Raw genomic sequence first — 18,158 nt, forward strand, 5'->3', positions numbered from 1 at the left:
GATAAGCACTTTTTGTGGATATTTAAGCAATGTCGAATTTTCTGTTTTCGGTGATGGTTAGGTTAGGTTGGGTTAGGTATTGTGAGGGAAGCACGTTTTGTGGATATTTTCGCAACGTCAAATTCTTTGATTTCGGTGATGGTTGGATTCAGATGGGTGAGGTTTGGTAGGATAAGAACTTTTTTTGGATATTTTCGCAATGTCGAATTCTCTGACTTCGGTGATGGTTAGGTTAGGTAAGGTTAGGTATTGTGAGGTAAGCACGTTTTGTGGATATTTTATCAATGTCCAATTCTTTGATTTCGGTGACGGTTAGGTTCAGATGGGTGAGGTTTGGACGGATAAGAACTTTTTGTGGAAATTTTGGCAATGTCGAATTTTCTGACTTCAGTGATGGTTACGTTAGGTTGGGTTAGGTATTGTGAGGGAAACACGTTTTGTAGATATTTTCGCAACGTCAAATTCTTTGATTTCGGTGATGGTTAGGTTCAGATGGGTGAGGTTTGGTAGGATAAGCACTTTTTGTAGATATTTTGGCAATGTCGAATTTTCTGACTTTGGTGATGGTTAGGTTAGGTTAGGTTAGGTATTGTGAGGGAAGCACGTTTTGTGGATATTTTTGCAATGTCAAATTCTTTGATTTCGGTGATGGTTAGGTTAGGTTGGGTTAGGTATTGTGAGGTAAGCTCGTTTTGTGGATATTTTTTCAATGTCCAGTTCTTTGATTTCGGTGATGGTTAGGTTCAGATGGGTAAGGTTTGGTAGGATAAGAACTTTTTGTTGATATTTTGGCAATATCGAATTTTCTGACTTCGGTGATGGTTAGGGTAGGTTGGGTTAGGTATTGTGAGGGAAGCACGTTTTGTGAATATTTTCGCAACGTCAAATTCTTTGATTTCGGTGATGGTTAGGTTTAGATGGGTGAGGTTTGGTAGGATAAGCACTTTTTGTGGATATTTTGGCAATGTCGAATTCTCTGACTTCGGTGATGGTTAGGTTAGGTTGGGTTAGGTATTGTGAGGTAAGCACGTTTTGCGGATATTTTATTAATGTCCAATTCTTTGATTTTGGTGATGGTTAGGTTCAGATGGGTGAGGTTTGGTAGGATAAGCACTTTTTGTGGATATTTTGGCAATGTCGAATTCTCTGACTTCGGTGATGGTTAGGTTAGGTTGGGTTAGGTATTGTGAGGTAAGCACGTTTTGTGGATATTTTCTTAATGTCAAATTCTTTGATTTCGGTGATAGTTCGGTTCAGATGGGTGAGGTTTGGTAGGATAAGAACTTTTTGTGGATATTTTGGCAATGTCGAATTCTCTGACTTCGGTGATGGTTAGGTAAGGTTGGGTTAGGTATTGTGAGGTAAGCACGTTTTGTGGATATTTTATCAATGTCCAATTCTTTGATTTCGGTGATGGTTAGGTTCAGATGGGTGTGGTTTGGTAGGATAAGATTTTTTTGTGGATATTTTGGCAATGTCGAATTCTCTGACTTCGGTGATGGTTAGGTTAGGTTAGGCTAGGTATTGTGAAGTAAGCACGTTTTGTGGATATTTTATCAATGTCCAATTCTTTGATTTCGGTGATGGTTAGGTTCAGATGGGTGAGGTTTGGTAGGATAAGCACTTTTTGTGGATATTTTAGCAATGTCGAATTTTCTGATTTCGGTGATGGTTAGGTTAGGTTGGGTTAGGTATTGTGAGGGAAGCACGTTTTGTGGATATTTTCGCAACGTCAAATTCTTTGATTTCGGTGATGGTTAGGTTCAGATGGGTGAGGTTTGGTAGGATAAGAACTTTTTGTGGATATTTTGGCAATGTCGAATTCTCTGACTTCGGTGATGGTTAGGTTAGGTTGGGTTAGGTATTGTGAGGTAAGCACGTTTTGCGGATATTTTATTAATGTCCAATTCTTTGATTTTGGTGATGGTTAGGTTCAGATGGGTGAGGTTTGGTAGGATAAGCACTTTTTGTGGATATTTTGGCAATGTCGAATTCTCTGACTTCGGTGATGGTTAGGTTAGGTTGGGTTAGGTATTGTAAGGTAAGCACGTTTTGTGGATATTTTGGCAATGTCCAGTTCTTTGATTTCGGTGATGGTTAGGTTCAGATGGGTGAGGTTTGGTAGAATAAGAACTTTTTGTGGATATATTGGCAATGTCGAATTCTCTGACTTCGGTGATGGTTAGGTTAGTTTGGGTTAGATATTGAGGGGTAAGCACGTTTTGTGGATATTTTCGCAATTTCCAATTCTTTGATTTCGGTGATGGTTAGGTTCAGATGGGTGAGTTTTGGTAGGATAAGCACTTTTTGTGGATATTTAAGCAATGTCGAATTTTCTGTTTTCGGTGATGGTTAGGTTAGGTTGGGTTAGGTATTGTGAGGGAAGCACGTTTTGTGGATATTTTCGCAACGTCAACTTCTTTGATTTCGGTGATGGTTGGATTCAGATGGGTGAGGTTTGGTAGGATAAGAACTTTTTTTGGATATTTTGGCAATGTCGAATTCTCTGACTTCGGTGATGGTTAGGTTAGGTAAGGTTAGGTATTGTGAGGTAAGCACGTTTTGTGGATATTTTATCAATGTCCGATTCTTTGATTTCGGTGACGGTTAGGTTCAGATTTGTGAGGTTTGGACGGATAAGAACTTTTTGTGGAAATTTTGGCAATGTCGAATTTTCTGACTTTAGTGATGGTCTCGTTAGGTTGGGTAAGGTATTGTGAGGGAAACACGTTTTTTGGATATTTTCGCAACGTCAAATTCTTTGATTTCGGTGATGGTTAGGTTCAGATGGGTGAGGTTTGGTAGGATAAGCACTTTTTGTAGATATTTTGGCAATGTCGAATTCTCTGACTTCGGTGATGGTTAGGTTAGGTTGGGTTAGGTATTGTGAGGTAAGCTCGTTTTGTGGATATATTTTCAATGTCCAATTCTTTGATTTCGGTGATGGTTATGTTCAGATGGGTAAGGTTTGGTAGGATAAGAACTTTTTGTTGATATTTTGGCAATATCGAATTTTCTGACTTCGGTGATGGTTAGGGTAGGTTGGGTTAGGTATTGTGAGGGAAGCACGTTTTGTGAATATTTTCGCAACGTCAAATTCTTTGATTTCGGTGATGGTTGGATTCAGATGGGTGAGGTTTGGTAGGATAAGAACTTTTTTTGGATATTTTGGCAATGTCGAATTCTCTGACTTCGGTGATGGTTAGGTTAGGTAAGGTTAGGTATTGTGAGGTAAGCACGTTTTGTGGATATTTTATCAATGTCCAATTCTTTGATTTCGGTGACGGTTAGGTTCAGATGGGTGAGGTTTGGACGGATAAGAACTTTTTGTGGAAATTTTGGCAATGTCGAATTTTCTGACTTCAGTGATGGTTACGTTAGGTTGGGTTAGGTATTGTGAGGGAAACACGTTTTGTAGATATTTTCGCAACGTCAAATTCTTTGATTTCGGTGATGGTTAGGTTCAGATGGGTGAGGTTTGGTAGGATAAGCACTTTTTGTAGATATTTTGGCAATGTCGAATTCTCTGACTTCGGTGATGGTTAGGTTAGGTTGGGTTAGGTATTGTGAGGTAAGCTCGTTTTGTGGATATTTTTTCAATGTCCAGTTCTTTGATTTCGGTGATGGTTAGGTTCAGATGGGTAAGGTTTGGTAGGATAAGAACTTTTTGTTGATATTTTGGCAATATCGAATTTTCTGACTTCGGTGATGGTTAGGGTAGGTTGGGTTAGGTATTGTGAGGGAAGCACGTTTTGTGAATATTTTCGCAACGTCAAATTCTTTGATTTCGGTGATGGTTAGGTTTAGATGGGTGAGGTTTGGTAGGATAAGCACTTTTTGTGGATATTTTGGCAATGTCGAATTCTCTGACTTCGGTGATGGTTAGGTTAGGTTGGGTTAGGTATTGTGAGGTAAGCTCGTTTTGTGGATATTTTTTTATTGTCCAATTCTTTGATTTCGGTGATGGTTAGGTTCAGATGGGTGAGGTTTGGTAGGATAAGCACTTTTTGTGGATATTTTAGCAATGTCGAATTTTCTGATTTCGGTGATGGTTAGGTTAGGTTGGGTTAGGTATTGTGAGGGAAGCACGTTTTGTGGATATTTTCGCAACGTCAAATTCTTTGATTTCGGTGATGGTTAGGTTCAGATGGGTGAGGTTTGGTAGGATAAGAACTTTTTGTGGATATTTTGGCAATGTCGAATTCTCTGACTTCGGTGATGGTTAGGTTAGGTTGGGTTAGGTATTGTGAGGTAAGCACGTTTTGCGGATATTTTATTAATGTCCAATTCTTTGATTTTGGTGATGGTTAGGTTCAGATGGGTGAGGTTTGGTAGGATAAGCACTTTTTGTGGATATTTTGGCAATGTCGAATTCTCTGACTTCGGTGATGGTTAGGTTAGGTTAGGTTAGGTATTGTGAAGTAAGCACGTTTTGTGGATATTTTATCAATGTCCAATTCTTTGATTTCGGTGATGGTTAGGTTCAGATGGGTGAGGTTTGGTAGGATAAGAACTTTTTGTGGATATATTGGCAATGTCGAATTCTCTGACTTCGGTGATGGTTAGGTTAGTTTGGGTTAGATATTGAGAGGTAAGCACGTTTTGTGGATATTTTCGCAATTTCCAATTCTTTGATTTCGGTGTTGGTTAGGTTCAGATGGGTGAGGTTTGGTAGGATAAGCACTTTTTGTGGATATTTAAGCAATGTCGAATTTTCTGTTTTCGGTGATGGTTAGGTTAGGTTAGGTTAGGTATTGTGAGGGAAGCACATTTTGTGGATATTTTCGCAACGTCAAATTCTTTGATTTCGGTGATGGTTGGATTCAGATGGGTGAGGTTTGGTAGGATAAGACCTTTTTTTGGATATTTTGGCAATGTCGAATTTTCTGACTTCATTGATGGTTACGTTAGGTTGGGTTAGGTATTGTGAGGAAAGCACGTTTTGTGGATATTTTCGCAACGTCAAATTCTTTGATTTCGGTGATGGTTAGGTTCAGATGGGTGAAGTTTGGTAGGATAAGCACTTTTTGTGGATATTTTGGCAATGTCGAATTCTCTGACTTCGGTGATGGTTAGGTTAGGTTGGGTTAGGTATTGTGAAGTAAGCACGTTTTGTGGATATTTTATCAATGTCCAATTCTTTGATTTCAGTGATGGTTAGGTTCAGATGGGTGAGGTTTGGTAGGATAAGCACTTTTTGTGGATATTTTGGCAATGTCGAATTTTCTGACTTTGGTGATGGTTAGGTTAGGTTAGGTTAGGTATTGTGAGGGAAGCACGTTTTGTGGATATTTTTGCAATGTCAAATTCTTTGATTTCGGTGATAGTTAGGTTCAGATGAGTGTGGATTGGTAGGATAAGAACTTTTTGTGGATATTTTGGCAATGTCGAATTCTCTGACTTCGGTGATGATAAGGATAGGTTGGGTTAGGTATTGTGAGGTAAGCACGTTTTGTGAATATTTTCGCAACGTCAAATTCTTTGATTTCGGTGATGGTTAGGTTCAGATGGGTGAGGTTTGGTAGGATAAGAACTTTTTGTGGATATTTTGGCAATGTCGAATTCTCTGACTTCGGTGATGGTTAGGTTAGGTTGGGTTAGGTATTGTAAGGTAAGCACGTTTTGTGGATATTTTGGCAATGTCCAGTTCTTTGATTTCGGTGATGGTTAGGTTCAGATGGGTGAGGTTTGGTAAGATAAGAACTTTTTGTGGATATATTGGCAATGTCGAATTCTCTGACTTCGGTGATGGTTAGGTTAGGTTAGGTTAGGTATTGTGAGGGAAGCACATTTTGTGGATATTTTCGCAACGTCAAATTCTTTGATTTCGGTGATGGTTGGATTCAGATGGGTGAGGTTTGGTAGGATAAGACCTTTTTTTGGATATTTTGGCAATGTCGAATTTTCTGACTTCATTGATGGTTACGTTAGGTTGGGTTCGGTATTGTGAGGAAAGCACGTTTTGTGGATATTTTCGCAACGTCAAATTCTTTGATTTCGGTGATGGTGAGGTTCAGATGGGTGAAGTTTGGTAGGATAAGCACTTTTTGTGGATATTTTGGCAATGTCGAATTCTCTGACTTCGGTGATGGTTAGGTTAGGTTGGGTTAGGTATTGTGAAGTAAGCACGTTTTGTGGATATTTTATCAATGTCCAATTCTTTGATTTCAGTGATGGTTAGGTTCAGATGGGTGAGGTTTGGTAGGATAAGCACTTTTTGTGGATATTTTGGCAATGTCGAATTTTCTGACTTTGGTGATGGTTAGGTTAGGTTAGGTTAGGTATTGTGAGGGAAGCACGTTTTGTGGATATTTTTGCAATGTCAAATTCTTTGATTTCGGTGATGGTTAGGTTCAGATGAGTGTGGATTGGTAGGATAAGAACTTTTTGTGGATATTTTGGCAATGTCGAATTCTCTGACTTCGGCGATGGTAAGGTTAGGTTAGGTTAGGTATTGTGAGGTAAGCACGTTTTGTGGATATTTTATCAATGTCCAATTCTTTGATTTCGGTGATGGTTAGGTTCAGATGGGTGAGGTTTGGTAGGATAAGAACTTTTTGTGGATATTTTGGCAATGTCGAATTCTCTGACTTCGGTGATGATAAGGATAGGTTGGGTTAGGTATTGTGAGGTAAGCACGTTTTGTGAATATTTTCGCAACGTCAAATTCTTTGATTTCGGTGATGGTTAGGTTCAGATGGGTGAGGTTTGGTAGGATAAGAACTTTTTGTGGATATTTTGGCAATGTCGAATTCTCTGACTTCGGTGATGGTTAGGTTAGGTTGGGTTAGGTATTGTGAGGTAAGCACGTTTTGCGGATATTTTATTAATGTCCAATTCTTTGATTTTGGTGATGGTTAGGTTCAGATGGGTGAGGTTTGGTAGGATAAGCACTTTTTGTGGATATTTTGGCAATGTCGAATTCTCTGACTTCGGTGATGGTTAGGTTAGGTTGGGTTAGGTATTGTAAGGTAAGCACGTTTTGTGGATATTTTATCAATGTCCAATTCTTTGATTTCGGTGACGGTTAGGTTCAGATGGGTGAGGTTTGGTAGGATAAGCACTTTTTGTGGATATTTTAGCAATGTCGAATTTTCTGATTTCGGTGATGGTTAGGTTAGGATGGGTTAGGTATTGTGAGGGAAGCACGTTTTGTGGATATTTTCGCAACGTCAAATTCTTTGATTTCGGTGATGGTTAGGTTCAGATGGGTGAGGTTTGGTAGGATAAGCACTTTTTGTGGATATTTTAGCAATGTCGAATTTTCTGATTTCGGTGATGGTTAGGTTAGGTTGGGTTAGGTATTGTGAGGGAAGCACGTTTTGTGGATATTTTCGCAACGTCAAATTCTTTGATTTCGGTGATGGTTAGGTTCAGATGGGTGAGGTTTGGTAGGATAAGAACTTTTTGTGGATATTTTGGCAATGTCGAATTCTCTGACTTCGGTGATGGTTAGGTTAGGTTGGGTTAGGTATTGTGAGGTAAGCACGTTTTGCGGATATTTTATTAATGTCCAATTCTTTGATTTTGGTGATGGTTAGGTTCAGATGGGTGAGGTTTGGTAGGATAAGCACTTTTTGTGGATATTTTGGCAATGTCGAATTCTCTGACTTCGGTGATGGTTAGGTTAGGTTAGGTTAGGTATTGTGAAGTAAGCACGTTTTGTGGATATTTTATCAATGTCCAATTCTTTGATTTCGGTGATGGTTAGGTTCAGATGGGTGAGGTTTGGTAGGATAAGCACTTTTTGTGGATATTTTAGCAATGTCGAATTTTCTGATTTCGGTGATGGTTAGGTTAGGTTGGGTTTGGTATTGTGAGGGAAGCACGTTTTGTGGATATTTTCGCAACGTCAAATTCTTTGATTTCGGTGATGGTTAGGTTCAGATGGGTGAGGTTTGGTAGGATAAGCACTTTTTGTGGATATTTTGGCAATGTCGAATTCTCTGACTTCGGTGATGGTTAGGTTAGGTTGGGTTAGGTATTGTAAGGTAAGCACGTTTTGTGGATATTTTGGCAATGTCCAGTTCTTTGATTTCGGTGATGGTTAGGTTCAGATGGGTGAGGTTTGGTAGGATAAGAACTTTTTGTGGATATATTGGCAATGTCGAATTCTCTGACTTCGGTGATGGTTAGGTTAGTTTGGGTTAGATATTGAGGGTTAAGCACGTTTTGTGGATATTTTCGCAATTTCCAATTCTTTGATTTCGGTGATGGTTAGGTTCAGATGGGTGAGGTTTGGTAGGATAAGCACTTTTTGTGGATATTTAAGCAATGTCGAATTTTCTGTTTTCGGTGATGGTTAGGTTAGGTTGGGTTAGGTATTGTGAGGGAAGCACGTTTTGTGGATATTTTCGCAACGTCAAATTCTTTGATTTCGGTGATGGTTGGATTCAGATGGGTGAGGTTTGGTAGGATAAGAACTTTTTTTGGATATTTTGGCAATGTCGAATTCTCTGACTTCGGTGATGGTTAGGTTAGGTAAGGTTAGGTATTGTGAGGTAAGCACGTTTTGTGGATATTTTATCAATGTCCAATTCTTTGATTTCGGTGACGGTTAGGTTCAGATGGGTGAGGTTTGGACGGATAAGAACTTTTTGTGGAAATTTTGGCAATGTCGAATTTTCTGACTTCAGTGATGGTTACGTTAGGTTGGGTTAGGTATTGTGAGGGAAACACGTTTTGTAGATATTTTCGCAACGTCAAATTCTTTGATTTCGGTGATGGTTAGGTTCAGATGGGTGAGGTTTGGTAGGATAAGCACTTTTTGTAGATATTTTGGCAATGTCGAATTCTCTGACTTCGGTGATGGTTAAGTTAGGTTGGGTTAGGTATTGTGAGGTAAGCTCGTTTTGTGGATATTTTTTCAATGTCCAGTTCTTTGATTTCGGTGATGGTTAGGTTCAGATGGGTAAGGTTTGGTAGGATAAGAACTTTTTGTTGATATTTTGGCAATATCGAATTTTCTGACTTCGGTGATGGTTAGGGTAGGTTGGGTTAGGTATTGTGAGGGAAGCACGTTTTGTGAATATTTTCGCAACGTCAAATTCTTTGATTTCGGTGATGGTTAGGTTTAGATGGGTGAGGTTTGGTAGGATAAGCACTTTTTGTGGATATTTTGGCAATGTCGAATTCTCTGACTTCGGTGATGGTTAGGTTAGGTTGGGTTAGGTATTGTGAGGTAAGCTCGTTTTGTGGATATTTTTTTATTGTCCAATTCTTTGATTTCGGTGATGGTTAGGTTCAGATGGGTGAGGTTTGGTAGGATAAGCACTTTTTGTGGATATTTAAGCAATGTCGAATTTTCTGATTTCGGTGATGGTTAGGTTAGGTTGGGTTAGGTATTGTGAGGGAAGCACGTTTTGTGGATATTTTCGCAACGTCAAATTCTTTGATTTCGGTGATGGTTAGGTTCAGATGGGTGAGGTTTGGTAGGATAAGAACTTTTTGTGGATATTTTGGCAATGTCGAATTCTCTGACTTCGGTGATGGTTAGGTTAGGTTGGGTTAGGTATTGTGAGGTAAGCACGTTTTGCGGATATTTTATTAATGTCCAATTCTTTGATTTTGGTGATGGTTAGGTTCAGATGGGTGAGGTTTGGTAGGATAAGCACTTTTTGTGGATATTTTGGCAATGTCGAATTCTCTGACTTCGGTGATGGTTAGGTTAGGTTAGGTTAGGTATTGTGAAGTAAGCACGTTTTGTGGATATTTTATCAATGTCCAATTCTTTGATTTCGGTGATGGTTAGGTTCAGATGGGTGAGGTTTGGTAGGATAAGCACTTTTTGTGGATATTTAAGCAATGTCGAATTTTCTGTTTTCGGTGATGGTTAGGTTAGGTTGGGTTAGGTATTGTGAGGGAAGCACGTTTTGTGGATATTTTATCAATGTCCAATTCTTTGATTTCAGTGATGGTTAGGTTCAGATGGGTGAGGTTTGGTAGGATAAGCACTTTTTGTGGATATTTTGGCAATGTCGAATTTTCTGACTTTGGTGATGGTTAGGTTAGGTTAGGTTAGGTATTGTGAGGGAAGCACGTTTTGTGGATATTTTTGCAATGTCAAATTCTTTGATTTCGGTGATAGTTAGGTTCAGATGAGTGTGGATTGGTAGGATAAGAACTTTTTGTGGATATTTTGGCAATGTCGAATTCTCTGACTTCGGTGATGATAAGGATAGGTTGGGTTAGGTATTGTGAGGTAAGCACGTTTTGTGAATATTTTCGCAACGTCAAATTCTTTGATTTCGGTGATGGTTAGGTTCAGATGGGTGAGGTTTGGTAGGATAAGAACTTTTTGTGGATATTTTGGCAATGTCGAATTCTCTGACTTCGGTGATGGTTAGGTTAGGTTGGGTTAGGTATTGTAAGGTAAGCACGTTTTGTGGATATTTTGGCAATGTCCAGTTCTTTGATTTCGGTGATGGTTAGGTTCAGATGGGTGAGGTTTGGTAAGATAAGAACTTTTTGTGGATATATTGGCAATGTCGAATTCTCTGACTTCGGTGATGGTTAGGTTAGGTTAGGTTAGGTATTGTGAGGGAAGCACATTTTGTGGATATTTTCGCAACGTCAAATTCTTTGATTTCGGTGATGGTTGGATTCAGATGGGTGAGGTTTGGTAGGATAAGACCTTTTTTTGGATATTTTGGCAATGTCGAATTTTCTGACTTCATTGATGGTTACGTTAGGTTGGGTTCGGTATTGTGAGGAAAGCACGTTTTGTGGATATTTTCGCAACGTCAAATTCTTTGATTTCGGTGATGGTGAGGTTCAGATGGGTGAAGTTTGGTAGGATAAGCACTTTTTGTGGATATTTTGGCAATGTCGAATTCTCTGACTTCGGTGATGGTTAGGTTAGGTTGGGTTAGGTATTGTGAAGTAAGCACGTTTTGTGGATATTTTATCAATGTCCAATTCTTTGATTTCAGTGATGGTTAGGTTCAGATGGGTGAGGTTTGGTAGGATAAGCACTTTTTGTGGATATTTTGGCAATGTCGAATTTTCTGACTTTGGTGATGGTTAGGTTAGGTTAGGTTAGGTATTGTGAGGGAAGCACGTTTTGTGGATATTTTTGCAATGTCAAATTCTTTGATTTCGGTGATGGTTAGGTTCAGATGAGTGTGGATTGGTAGGATAAGAACTTTTTGTGGATATTTTGGCAATGTCGAATTCTCTGACTTCGGCGATGGTAAGGTTAGGTTAGGTTAGGTATTGTGAGGTAAGCACGTTTTGTGGATATTTTATCAATGTCCAATTCTTTGATTTCGGTGATGGTTAGGTTCAGATGGGTGAGGTTTGGTAGGATAAGAACTTTTTGTGGATATTTTGGCAATGTCGAATTCTCTGACTTCGGTGATGATAAGGATAGGTTGGGTTAGGTATTGTGAGGTAAGCACGTTTTGTGAATATTTTCGCAACGTCAAATTCTTTGATTTCGGTGATGGTTAGGTTCAGATGGGTGAGGTTTGGTAGGATAAGAACTTTTTGTGGATATTTTGGCAATGTCGAATTCTCTGACTTCGGTGATGGTTAGGTTAGGTTGGGTTAGGTATTGTGAGGTAAGCACGTTTTGCGGATATTTTATTAATGTCCAATTCTTTGATTTTGGTGATGGTTAGGTTCAGATGGGTGAGGTTTGGTAGGATAAGCACTTTTTGTGGATATTTTGGCAATGTCGAATTCTCTGACTTCGGTGATGGTTAGGTTAGGTTGGGTTAGGTATTGTAAGGTAAGCACGTTTTGTGGATATTTTATCAATGTCCAATTCTTTGATTTCGGTGACGGTTAGGTTCAGATGGGTGAGGTTTGGTAGGATAAGCACTTTTTGTGGATATTTTAGCAATGTCGAATTTTCTGATTTCGGTGATGGTTAGGTTAGGATGGGTTAGGTATTGTGAGGGAAGCACGTTTTGTGGATATTTTCGCAACGTCAAATTCTTTGATTTCGGTGATGGTTAGGTTCAGATGGGTGAGGTTTGGTAGGATAAGCACTTTTTGTGGATATTTTAGCAATGTCGAATTTTCTGATTTCGGTGATGGTTAGGTTAGGTTGGGTTAGGTATTGTGAGGGAAGCACGTTTTGTGGATATTTTCGCAACGTCAAATTCTTTGATTTCGGTGATGGTTAGGTTCAGATGGGTGAGGTTTGGTAGGATAAGAACTTTTTGTGGATATTTTGGCAATGTCGAATTCTCTGACTTCGGTGATGGTTAGGTTAGGTTGGGTTAGGTATTGTGAGGTAAGCACGTTTTGCGGATATTTTATTAATGTCCAATTCTTTGATTTTGGTGATGGTTAGGTTCAGATGGGTGAGGTTTGGTAGGATAAGCACTTTTTGTGGATATTTTGGCAATGTCGAATTCTCTGACTTCGGTGATGGTTAGGTTAGGTTAGGTTAGGTATTGTGAAGTAAGCACGTTTTGTGGATATTTTATCAATGTCCAATTCTTTGATTTCGGTGATGGTTAGGTTCAGATGGGTGAGGTTTGGTAGGATAAGCACTTTTTGTGGATATTTTAGCAATGTCGAATTTTCTGATTTCGGTGATGGTTAGGTTAGGTTGGGTTTGGTATTGTGAGGGAAGCACGTTTTGTGGATATTTTCGCAACGTCAAATTCTTTGATTTCGGTGATGGTTAGGTTCAGATGGGTGAGGTTTGGTAGGATAAGCACTTTTTGTGGATATTTTGGCAATGTCGAATTCTCTGACTTCGGTGATGGTTAGGTTAGGTTGGGTTAGGTATTGTAAGGTAAGCACGTTTTGTGGATATTTTGGCAATGTCCAGTTCTTTGATTTCGGTGATGGTTAGGTTCAGATGGGTGAGGTTTGGTAGGATAAGAACTTTTTGTGGATATATTGGCAATGTCGAATTCTCTGACTTCGGTGATGGTTAGGTTAGTTTGGGTTAGATATTGAGGGTTAAGCACGTTTTGTGGATATTTTCGCAATTTCCAATTCTTTGATTTCGGTGATGGTTAGGTTCAGATGGGTGAGGTTTGGTAGGATAAGCACTTTTTGTGGATATTTAAGCAATGTCGAATTTTCTGTTTTCGGTGATGGTTAGGTTAGGTTGGGTTAGGTATTGTGAGGGAAGCACGTTTTGTGGATATTTTCGCAACGTCAAATTCTTTGATTTCGGTGATGGTTGGATTCAGATGGGTGAGGTTTGGTAGGATAAGAACTTTTTTTGGATATTTTGGCAATGTCGAATTCTCTGACTTCGGTGATGGTTAGGTTAGGTAAGGTTAGGTATTGTGAGGTAAGCACGTTTTGTGGATATTTTATCAATGTCCAATTCTTTGATTTCGGTGACGGTTAGGTTCAGATGGGTGAGGTTTGGACGGATAAGAACTTTTTGTGGAAATTTTGGCAATGTCGAATTTTCTGACTTCAGTGATGGTTACGTTAGGTTGGGTTAGGTATTGTGAGGGAAACACGTTTTGTAGATATTTTCGCAACGTCAAATTCTTTGATTTCGGTGATGGTTAGGTTCAGATGGGTGAGGTTTGGTAGGATAAGCACTTTTTGTAGATATTTTGGCAATGTCGAATTCTCTGACTTCGGTGATGGTTAAGTTAGGTTGGGTTAGGTATTGTGAGGTAAGCTCGTTTTGTGGATATTTTTTCAATGTCCAGTTCTTTGATTTCGGTGATGGTTAGGTTCAGATGGGTAAGGTTTGGTAGGATAAGAACTTTTTGTTGATATTTTGGCAATATCGAATTTTCTGACTTCGGTGATGGTTAGGGTAGGTTGGGTTAGGTATTGTGAGGGAAGCACGTTTTGTGAATATTTTCGCAACGTCAAATTCTTTGATTTCGGTGATGGTTAGGTTTAGATGGGTGAGGTTTGGTAGGATAAGCACTTTTTGTGGATATTTTGGCAATGTCGAATTCTCTGACTTCGGTGATGGTTAGGTTAGGTTGGGTTAGGTATTGTGAGGTAAGCTCGTTTTGTGGATATTTTTTTATTGTCCAATTCTTTGATTTCGGTGATGGTTAGGTTCAGATGGGTGAGGTTTGGTAGGATAAGCACTTTTTGTGGATATTTAAGCAATGTCGAATTTTCTGATTTCGGTGATGGTTAGGTTAGGTTGGGTTAGGTATTGTGAGGGAAGCACGTTTTGTGGATATTTTCGCAACGTCAAATTCTTTGATTTCGGTGATGGTTAGGTTCAGATGGGTGAGGTTTGGTAGGATAAGAACTTTTTGTGGATATTTTGGCAATGTCGAATTCTCTGACTTCGGTGATGGTTAGGTTAGGTTGGGTTAGGTATTGTGAGGTAAGCACGTTTTGCGGATATTTTATTAATGTCCAATTCTTTGATTTTGGTGATGGTTAGGTTCAGATGGGTGAGGTTTGGTAGGATAAGCACTTTTTGTGGATATTTTGGCAATGTCGAATTCTCTGACTTCGGTGATGGTTAGGTTAGGTTAGGTTAGGTATTGTGAAGTAAGCACGTTTTGTGGATATTTTATCAATGTCCAATTCTTTGATTTCGGTGATGGTTAGGTTCAGATGGGTGAGGTTTGGTAGGATAAGCACTTTTTGTGGATATTTAAGCAATGTCGAATTTTCTGTTTTCGGTGATGGTTAGGTTAGGTTGGGTTAGGTATTGTGAGGGAAGCACGTTTTGTGGATATTTTCGCAACGTCAAATTCTTTGATTTCGGTGATGGTTGGATTCAGATGGGTGAGGTTTGGTAGGATAAGAACTTTTTTTGGATATTTTCGCAATGTCGAATTCTCTGACTTCGGTGATGGTAAGGTTAGGTAAGGTTAGGTATTGTGAGGTAAGCACGTTTTGTGGATATTTTATCAATGTCCAATTCTTTGATTTCGGTGACGGTTAGGTTCAGATGGGTGAGGTTTGGACGGATAAGAACTTTTTGTGGAAATTTTGGCAATGTCGAATTTTCTGACTTCAGTGATGGTTACGTTAGGTTGGGTTAGGTATTGTGAGGGAAACACGTTTTGTAGATATTTTCGCAACGTCAAATTCTTTGATTTCGGTGATGGTTGGATTCAGATGGGTGAGGTTTGGTAGGATAAGCACTTTTTGTAGATATTTTGGCAATGTCGAATTCTCTGACTTCGGTGATGGTTAGGTTAGGTAAGGTTAGGTATTGTGAGGTAAGCACGTTTTGTGGATATTTTATCAATGTCCAATTCTTTGATTTCGGTGACGGTTAGGTTCAGATGGGTGAGGTTTGGACGGATAAGAACTTTTTGTGGAAATTTTGGCAATGTCGAATTTTCTGACTTCAGTGATGGTTACGTTAGGTTGGGTTAGGTATTGTGAGGGAAACACGTTTTGTAGATATTTTCGCAACGTCAAATTCTTTGATTTCGGTGATGGTTAGGTTCAGATGGGTGAGGTTTGGTAGGATAAGCACTTTTTGTAGATATTTTGGCAATGTCGAATTCTCTGACTTCGGTGATGGTTAGGTTAGGTTGGGTTAGGTATTGTGAGGTAAGCTCGTTTTGTGGATATTTTTTCAATGTCCAGTTCTTTGATTTCGGTGATGGTTAGGTTCAGATGGGTAAGGTTTGGTAGGATAAGAACTTTTTGTTGATATTTTGGCAATATCGAATTTTCTGACTTCGGTGATGGTTAGGGTAGGTTGGGTTAGGTATTGTGAGGGAAGCACGTTTTGTGAATATTTTCGCAACGTCAAATTCTTTGATTTCGGTGATGGTTAGGTTCAGATGGGTGAGGTTTGGTAGGATAAGCACTTTTTGTAGATATTTTGGCAATGTCGAATTCTCTGACTTCGGTGATGGTTAGGTTAGGTTGGGTTAGGTATTGTGAGGTAAGCTCGTTTTGTGGATATTTTTTCAATGTCCAGTTCTTTGATTTCGGTGATGGTTAGGTTCAGATGGGTAAGGTTTGGTAGGATAAGAACTTTTTGTTGATATTTTGGCAATATCGAATTTTCTGACTTCGGTGATGGTTAGGGTAGGTTGGGTTAGGTATTGTGAGGGATGCACGTTTTGTGAATATTTTCGCAACGTCAAATTCTTTGATTTCGGTGATGGTTGGATTCAGATGGGTGAGGTTTGGTAGGATAAGAACTTTTTTTGGATATTTTGGCAATGTCGAATTCTCTGACTTCGGTGATGGTTAGGTTAGGTAAGGTTAGGTATTGTGAGGTAAGCACGTTTTGTGGATATTTTATCAATGTCCAATTCTTTGATTTCGGTGACGGTTAGGTTCAGATGGGTGAGGTTTGGACGGATAAGAACTTTTTGTGGAAATTTTGGCAATGTCGAATTTTCTGACTTCAGTGATGGTTACGTTAGGTTGGGTTAGGTATTGTGAGGGAAACACGTTTTGTAGATATTTTCGCAACGTCAAATTCTTTGATTTCGGTGATGGTTAGGTTCAGATGGGTGAGGTTTGGTAGGATAAGCACTTTTTGTAGATATTTTGGCAATGTCGAATTCTCTGACTTCGGTGATGGTTAGGTTAGGTTGGGTTAGGTATTGTGAGGTAAGCTCGTTTTGTGGATATTTTTTCAATGTCCAGTTCTTTGATTTCGGTGATGGTTAGGTTCAGATGGGTAAGGTTTGGTAGGATAAGAACTTTTTGTTGATATTTTGGCAATATCGAATTTTCTGACTTCGGTGATGGTTAGGGTAGGTTGGGTTAGGTATTGTGAGGGAAGCACGTTTTGTGAATATTTTCGCAACGTCAAATTCTTTGATTTCGGTGATGGTTAGGTTTAGATGGGTGAGGTTTGGTAGGATAAGCACTTTTTGTGGATATTTTGGCAATGTCGAATTCTCTGACTTCGGTGATGGTTAGGTTAGGTTGGGTTAGGTATTGTGAGGTAAGCTCGTTTTGTGGATATTTTTTTATTGTCCAATTCTTTGATTTCGGTGATGGTTAGGTTCAGATGGGTGAGGTTTGGTAGGATAAGCACTTTTTGTGGATATTTTAGCAATGTCGAATTTTCTGATTTCGGTGATGGTTAGGTTAGGTTGGGTTAGGTATTGTGAGGGAAGCACGTTTTGTGGATATTTTCGCAACGTCAAATTCTTTGATTTCGGTGATGGTTAGGTTCAGATGGGTGAGGTTTGGTAGGATAAGAACTTTTTGTGGATATTTTGGCAATGTCGAATTCTCTGACTTCGGTGATGGTTAGGTTAGGTTGGGTTAGGTATTGTGAGGTAAGCACGTTTTGCGGATATTTTATTAATGTCCAATTCTTTGATTTTGGTGATGGTTAGGTTCAGATGGGTGAGGTTTGGTAGGATAAGCACTTTTTGTGGATATTTTGGCAATGTCGAATTCTCTGACTTCGGTGATGGTTAGGTTAGGTTAGGTTAGGTATTGTGAAGTAAGCACGTTTTGTGGATATTTTATCAATGTCCAATTCTTTGATTTCGGTGATGGTTAGGTTCAGATGGGTGAGGTTTGGTAGGATAAGCACTTTTTGTGGATATTTTAGCAATGTCGAATTTTCTGATTTCGGTGATGGTTAGGTTAGGTTGGGTTTGGTATTGTGAGGGAAGCACGTTTTGTGGATATTTTCGCAACGTCAAATTCTTTGATTTCGGTGATGGTTAGGTTCAGATGGGTGAGGTTTGGTAGGATAAGCACTTTTTGTGGATATTTTGGCAATGTCGAATTCTCTGACTTCGGTGATGGTTAGGTTAGGTTGGGTTAGGTATTGTAAGGTAAGCACGTTTTGTGGATATTTTGGCAATGTCCAGTTCTTTGATTTCGGTGATGGTTAGGTTCAGATGGGTGAGGTTTGGTAGGATAAGAACTTTTTGTGGATATATTGGCAATGTCGAATTCTCTGACTTCGGTGATGGTTAGGTTAGTTTGGGTTAGATATTGAGGGGTAAGCACGTTTTGTGGATATTTTCGCAATTTCCAATTCTTTGATTTCGGTGATGGTTAGGTTCAGATGGGTGAGGTTTGGTAGGATAAGCACTTTTTGTGGATATTTAAGCAATGTCGAATTTTCTGTTTTCGGTGATGGTTAGGTTAGGTTGGGTTAGGTATTGTGAGGGAAGCACGTTTTGTGGATATTTTCGCAACGTCAAATTCTTTGATTTCGGTGATGGTTGGATTCAGATGGGTGAGGTTTGGTAGGATAAGAACTTTTTTTGGATATTTTGGCAATGTCGAATTCTCTGACTTCGGTG

This window comes from Arctopsyche grandis, chromosome 8 (assembly GCF_051622035.1).
Source record: "Arctopsyche grandis isolate Sample6627 chromosome 8, ASM5162203v2, whole genome shotgun sequence".
NCBI classification, from domain to species: Eukaryota; Metazoa; Arthropoda; class Insecta; order Trichoptera; family Hydropsychidae; genus Arctopsyche; species Arctopsyche grandis.